We start from the raw sequence: 7500 nt of genomic DNA on the forward strand, positions 1-7500 counted from the left end.
TCACACGATCACATGACTGATCGCTGGTTCGGTTTCTGCTAGTCGTTTTGGGCTTCTCTTCCCCAGTGACTTATTGTGCGTCTTCGGCAATCGCTTGTGGAATACAAGATGTCACAAATCACTGAGCGACTACTTCAGGAAAAAATGTCAGTTTGGCATTAGTCATAATATGTGACTATGGACAACTTGTTTATTTAAGTTTCATTTTCGCTAGCGATCGGTATGCACACGCTTGACGTCATCCTAAGACGTGTTTGACTTAAATTTCAGTGTTATTTTTTATTTTTTTTGCTGACTATCTCTGGCCTATAAATCAATATCCATTGGATATTTGGTAGTAATGACCAAGAAACAGCAATGCAAGGTCATACAATGCCTGTTAGCTGTTCCATCAGCTCTATTGGCATCGCTTGAAACGTGGGAAACATGGATGACATCATTTTGAACATTCCTGGAAGATTCGTTGTCCTCACCTTAAATCCTTGAAACCGAGTTAACTTTGTGGCAAAGAAAGTGGGAACGACCAGATCCAACGACTACCCCGACAAGTCTGCATGATCCCAATATTATGTTCAGAATATTTGCCTCCAGGACTTTTGCCTCGTTACACATCCACTGCGATGTGGAGAGCTTCATTCCAGGACAATTGAACTCACGAATATTCTCAATAGCCAGAAAAGTGGACCTCAGGCAGTTAAATCCCAAAATTTTCCCGAATTTCCTTCGGCACTCGCTGTTTCGAAAAATGATACTATTTTTCCTACATCCGTTCGATTGGGAAACAATTTCAACACTGTGTGACACCACGTTGTCACGTGACCAGCTGCAGCAAGAGTCGTTTTCGAGACGAAAAGGAAGGCATAGAGATAGAGACGGATTTCGAGTTTCCTGTCATTGACAATTTATTTCCTCGTATTTGCACGGTTATACTATCATAAGCAATAAATAGACAATAAACTTGAGAGTAAACTGAGGCACTAGACCTTATAAGACTGTCCATTACGTAAACGAGAAATCGTCGCTATACTTTTTGTGAAACGGCTTGTTATCATTGATTTTAGAGCGTTATCATAGGGCGTCACAAGGAGCATTTTCTCCTAAATGCAGTGGCATTCCGAAGCACAGGCTTCAATGTGCTCAGCGTCATCACCTGCCTCATAGCAGTCCCCAAAGCACGGTGGGCAAATATCATCAGAATCTTGATAATATTTGTTAGCTCTTTTTTCTTGGTTTTCTTTAAGAGCGTCTAGAAGTTTAAAAAATGTTACCAATATAAACATCATCATCAACATCATTACCAATATCTTCATCATCACAGCACATCATTTTTACCACTTGGAGATTTTCAGACCAGTATAAGGAAACTCATGTGTCATTGCTGTTATCAATATCACCACATCATGTCAGAGTAGTTTGAGGAAGTTGATGCTTGCGAGAATTTACCCACTGAACCAGGATAATTATATCCCTTAAAGTGCCCCTGTGATAAAATAATTCACTTTCTTTTTTTCTTCAGATTTTGAAAGTGCGGTTGCTTAACACCTGATTAAGGCCGTTTACTTTAGGTAAGTTTGGATTTCACAGTCCGCCATTACTCGCGTTCAAAACTGACCGGTTGGACCTTAGAGGGTTGGATCCGGGGGAAAGTGACGACAAAGGCACACCAGCTTAAAATATCAGTGTGTGAATACAAATTATTATATATGCAAAACGCGAGTTTTAAAAGAAAGCCCAAAACTCCTGTGATGCATATTAATTCTGCGGTGTATACACGCATTGCATTCTTAAACTAGTGCGACTTTGACGTCCTTTTCTCGTCGATCCATCTCTCTCAAGAACTTAAAGTTAGTAATGGCGGACCATAAAATAGGAAAATTCCCGTTGAAATAAACAGGAGTATTTTTGAAATCAAGTCTTAAAACGTTGGTCGCTTAGTGTGTTCAGTTAACATAGTTTTGAAATCGAAAGAAAAATAAAAATTGAGTTTTTGGTCACAGGGGCACTTTAAGCTAGACAATGACGACTGTTACGTAAAAACCACAAAACAAGAGGTTTAATGAACAAAAACAAATGCTTTACACGCCCGGCATGCCGGTGGGTAAATATGTACCCGACGTTTGGACGAAACAGGGAATCTTGCATACACTCCAAAACCATTCTTCTAGTGTAGTAATAGGGTACAGGCTGCGGTTCACACGAGAGATGCAAACGCAAGCGCAATCGCTACTACTCGCGTCATGAACTGCCATAAGGCTCGCATCGAGCGCAAGCTCCGACATAAGAAATGGAAAGTTTTCGATTTGCATGCGCTTGCGTTTGGGTTTGCGTTTGCGTCGCTCGTGTGAACCTGCCTTACTTCTCCGTTACTGTACAACCTGTATAAGATCATGGTGAAGGGCTAGCTTGTTACGAGAGCACGTTTTTTGTTGTTTGTTGTTGCATTGACTTTTGGCTAGTTAGCGCGACACTGTTAGCTTTTACCTTTTGCGAAGAAATGATTGCGGAGTGGAGATCGTCGTGAGGTTACTGACATGATCATAACGGCAAACACGATAACAAGGACAGCGGTCTTCATAGTGAAAATCAGTGGACAGTCTGTAACAAGTTGAAAAAAGAATTAGCGCAAACATCTTACGGAAAATTTTAATTCTATAAAGACCACTTACGATTGGTCAGGCCAGTGATATCTTCGCTTTATGTATTTAGTCATAATCTATCCAACGGTTATGGACATTTAAATGCCGTCAATCAAGTTTTCCGGGTATCCCCGAGTCACCACCGAAAAAAGATACTGTGGGAGAAATGTCTAGCAGTAGAAGTTCTAAAAATTTTATTAGGGAGTTTAAGATCTACGACGACGACGGTCGACGAAAATGTCACCTGAAAATATAACTTGGCTCTATCATAAGTCATTCGCGATTATTCAGTCTCGTTCACGTCCTACAATATGGGCGAAGCATCCTGAAAAGAAATTGGTACGAACGGTTTTAGAGTGAAAATACAGAATGAAAGATTCTCTGCTGCATTCTTAGGTTGTCGTCAAAACTTCAAATTTGGTGATTTCACGTCGTCGTTATGCAGGGGACCGCTAACATACTTGCTAAAATGCGTGCTGCACGTGCAGCACGACTATTATGCTCTTTTAACCAAAGATATCATTGTTTTGTGGTGTTGTCGTAGTCGTAGCTGTCGTCCTTTCTTAAACTCACTATTTAACATTCTGATGCAACGACGTGAGAGACTCGTTTCGGTCATGTGACTTCGATCGTTATATTAGGTCTTTTTTGGGCGGATTTCAGACATTGTTCGTCATTTGGTCCTCCTGGTGACTTCATTTTTCTCTATTGTTTACTATGGAGGGGTGCTATGGGGGTACCTCTTCCCCGAGGTCCAATGTCATTCCTGTAGCAGGTTGATACAAGTAAATGATGGGGTCATTGATAGTTTTTAGTTTGACGGAGTACTTGTCTTAGTACCCTAATACATAATAATAAATACTTACTTGACCGCTCCCCATAGGGGCTTTTCAGGGCCAATGAAACACAACGAAACGACAGAACAGAACAACAACAACAACAACTGTTAAGAATCCCAACTGGCCGGAGGCAAACCAGTTGGCTATTTACAAGTGCAGCTGGGAAGTTGAACCAGGGATTACCAGGATCAAATTCAACGAGTGGTCAGAGCGGGTCTTGAACCCGGGATCTCCGGATTTCAAGGCAAGCGCTCTAACTACTGGGCCACACTGCCTTAGCCTCGCTATGATAAATTTTCCTTCGACGAATGGATTAATTTGTTTTAATTACTTTGTAATTAATTTAAATTTATTTGCATAACTTATACTTAACGAGTCCACCCGAGTAAACAAGTGGCATTTTGAAAAAGTCTTATTGTTAAAGCGCGCTATATAAATTACATTAACGATGTTTGACTGCATAATTACGTGAACTAAAGCTTTTAAGAAAACTGATCGCGATCCAAAAAATCGAATTTCCCAACGAACAATGCTGCAAAACCCCATGGCATGAAAAGCCATTGAAAAACCTAATATACTATTCAAGCAATTACTTACTTCACTTTTCTTGTATTTGTGATTCCCTGCACCCTTTGCATGGGCGCTCAATCTTCCCGCCAAAGGGCGGGGTTGCCTTAGTTTATCGGTGTATTTCTCTCTAGCATTCGAAATATATAATAATTTATTGTTTAGTGTTTAGCAAATCCTTTGACTGAATTTAGAACAAACGTTCGTTTTACTCGACCTATTGAACTTAATGAGCATACCGAGGTAACAATATTTAATTAAGAGGGTCAATACAAACACTGTGAAAATAAATTGCCTCGATTACCCTCAGTTTAAGTTAGTAATTTAAAGGAATTTTAACTTTGTGTTCACTTTAGGCCATAATATTAATACCACAAGCAAGCCATTCTAAGCCTTCGCTCCGACTTAAAATATTTAACGCGCGCACTATGAAAATCAAAAACCTGCAATGAAGGCTACACGAGTAAGAGCTGACAAGAGCTTAAAAAGCAATTTAACATACTAGGGTGAAAATAGCTTTTAAGGATTAACGTTCGCGTTTAACACTAACATTAAGGCAAGTGCGGGTAAAAGTTCATCAGAAAACGGATTCGACTTACCGACGTTCAATTGAAAGAGACTTTGACTCTTCAAGCTCAACTTGACAAACTGATAAATTTCTAACTGCGATTTACATTTTTATCGAGGTGCTTTGCCATAATAGTGACGGCTGACTCGTTGACAGGTTTATGCCCTATTGCTTTTAAATAAAAGAACTCTTCTTCTTTGATCTCAGTGATCTATCAGTCGTATGTACTTTCCCTGTAGCGACCTATCAGCTTGTTTCCGCAGGGTCAACTCATTTTAAGTGTATGTCAAGCGCTCCGAAGACCAACCCACTACTTGAGTGACTCGGTTATTTTTAAATATTAATTTTTGTAAGAACGCGGTCAATTACAAGTTGAGTAACTTGAAGGAAATTTGAGCTGAGCTGGTATGAACCATTGGCAAAGCTATTCACCAAAAAATAAGTGAAAAGAAAAAGACTAAGAAAGAACAAATGAGAGAAAATATTATTTTCAGAAGCTGCTTCCTTTCATATCCACTTGGATTAAAGTTTCCGCCGATTTTTCTTCTGCTTCACCGAATTTGATTCATAATTAATACTTAACCGAAATTGTGACATCTGCACTTTGAGCTCAAACGCCTCAAAGAAGGTCAACTTTAATTAGTGAGAAAATTAAAGAGAGTCGTAGAGAAATCCAATTTGAGTTAGTAATTGGTCTTTCCTTTTCTTTTCTTTTGTGTTTGTCCTCTGCGCGCCAAAATGTAGTGGACCAGTTAAGTCGAAAGAAACCGAAGTAACAACAATAAGTTAGCATATTTAACAATAATGTTTCTTGTCAGCTCGGCCATGCAGTTAATGCTCTATTTGTTCTAGATACAATAACAATGTTTATTATACATTGTAGTCATCATCTGTCTTCTCATTGGCTAAAAGCCTACAGTTAATTCTGGGAAACAGCGCAACCTACAGATTATTTACTAATCTGTACTAATGCATGATTTCCAGGTGCAATGTGTTTGAAAATAAAGCCTCATATTTACACTAGCAAGTTTTTCTTGACAAGTCCACTTGTCAGGAGTACCGAACGAACACTTTTTCTGAATTCATCTGTTATTGACTTACACGATATGTGGGCATCCATTAAGACATTTTTGGTTAATATTTAACTACCCGGGGAAATAAATATCCGCTATTCAGAGCCAGCTAGCAAGAGATCATTTTCCGAGGTCGCAAGCCAGTATCCATTATTTTGAGGCCTTTTCCCAGCCAGGAAGGTATACATTTGGCTGTGGGCGCCAGCCAGCGATAGTTATTGGAAATTTTCGTTTTGCCAGTAAATAATGCTCTTACGCCCACCCCCCGAAACTGAAACCAAGGCAACAAGGACACAATAATAAGACAGCGTGTTCATTTCTTGAAGCGGACGATCGTGTTATTTACTTGGAAAGAAAATGCATTATCATTGTGCTGTCATCGCACTATGAGTAACAGACAAGCTCATAAGAGGTCACATCCAGGTAGTCTGAAACCAAGGCAACAAGGGCACAATACTAAGACAGCGTGCTCATTTCTCGAAACGGATGATCGTGTGATTTGCCTGAAGTATTTTACTTTATGACTATGAAGTTTATCTTTTGTTTTCCGGTTTTGAACGGTGCTCTTTCGAATGGAACCTTAACTTCCGTTTGTCAAGTTTTCTTTGTCAAGTGGAATTACATATCCACGGAACTCGAACCGATCTTTCATACTGTTTTTTTAAAATTACTATTTCTAATAACGCTTTGTGCTATAAAACCCCTGAGATAGGCAACAGAGAAACAGAGAAACTGAACAGACGAACATCGCGAAGCGAAATACCACGTGGTCTTCAATGGCGGTCAAGTTTTATTTTGCTCCCGCTTTTCCACTTCTGTTTGTCACCCTTTTTCATTCTTGGTAAAAGGAAAGAACGGACACGTCTTGTTCCAGTTTGCTGTGAATCTGAATTTTCTCTAAGGAAAGATCGATTCCAATGGTGTATGTTTCGATGCTGGTATATGTTTGCCAATTTCATAGCGTTCACTGGAATCAAAGCTTGGGATGATCGCTCAAAACAAAATTGGCATCCGGTTGGCGGCCGCCTCTAAAAGCGTGCGCGATCTAAAGGCGTGAAAATAAACAGACCTGCAGTCCAAACTACAAGCGCGGATCTTTAGTTGACAAACGTTTAACAGTTTGAAGTGGTAATTTTTTTTGCCAGACTGAAAAGGTTCACGGTTGAAACTAACGCTTACCTCCCTACGGAACTATAATTAATTACGAACATTAAAAAATGGTTTCATAGTTTCAATTCTGCTTCACATGACCGGAAAAGCGGCAAAAGCGCCCACTTTATCTTAAAAGGAAACGCCAGTCTCCTTGGCTCGCAAGTACCAAGCTTGAAACGTGCAAAGTAGCAGGGAAAATTTACAATCACAAAATTTACGAACATATGTAAATTGCTACTATTTAAGTGACATTGTAAAATAAACGCCGAGAGATTCTAAAATATCCAAACTATCATTCAGGTCTTAACCAATAAAAAGTATACAGTTTTGCACAGCTTGACATGTATCTGTCATAAAGTGAAATAAAACTGCTGTAACTCCGAACTGGCCATTGCTTCTGAGGGAATTTCGTACCACAACCAAATGGTTAAACCCTGTGAAATCATCAACTTAGCCCGATTATTTTGAACGCAAAATTCAGACAAGAGGCACTGTTGCGTTTGCGTTTGCACCAGTGTTTTTAAAGAGAGACGCAGCTTGTTTAAAGAAATTTAAACGAAACTAATTAAGTTCTTGACGATACAAATTTTCTCATTAAATATTTCTTTGTACGCTTGCTATTCCTCAGTGATTTCCTCTTCTGTTGCTTTGCAAATGCACGGTTA

The 7500-nt window shown here is 39.4% G+C and overlaps 1 long non-coding RNA gene across 1 annotated transcript; it reads right to left on the minus strand.

The window, feature by feature from the left end:
- Positions 1 to 883: 883 nt before the first annotated feature.
- LOC138026557 (uncharacterized) lies at positions 884 to 4777 on the minus strand. The gene is made up of 3 exons (XR_011127289.1): positions 4642 to 4777; positions 2482 to 2595; positions 884 to 1246 (listed from the first exon to the last, which is right to left on the minus strand). It is a non-coding gene; the product is annotated as an uncharacterized lncRNA (long non-coding RNA).
- Positions 4778 to 7500: the final 2723 nt, after the last annotated feature.

The sequence above is a fragment of the Montipora capricornis genome, chromosome 12 (genome assembly GCF_036669925.1).
Source record: "Montipora capricornis isolate CH-2021 chromosome 12, ASM3666992v2, whole genome shotgun sequence".
Classification (NCBI taxonomy): Eukaryota; Metazoa; Cnidaria; class Anthozoa; order Scleractinia; family Acroporidae; genus Montipora; species Montipora capricornis.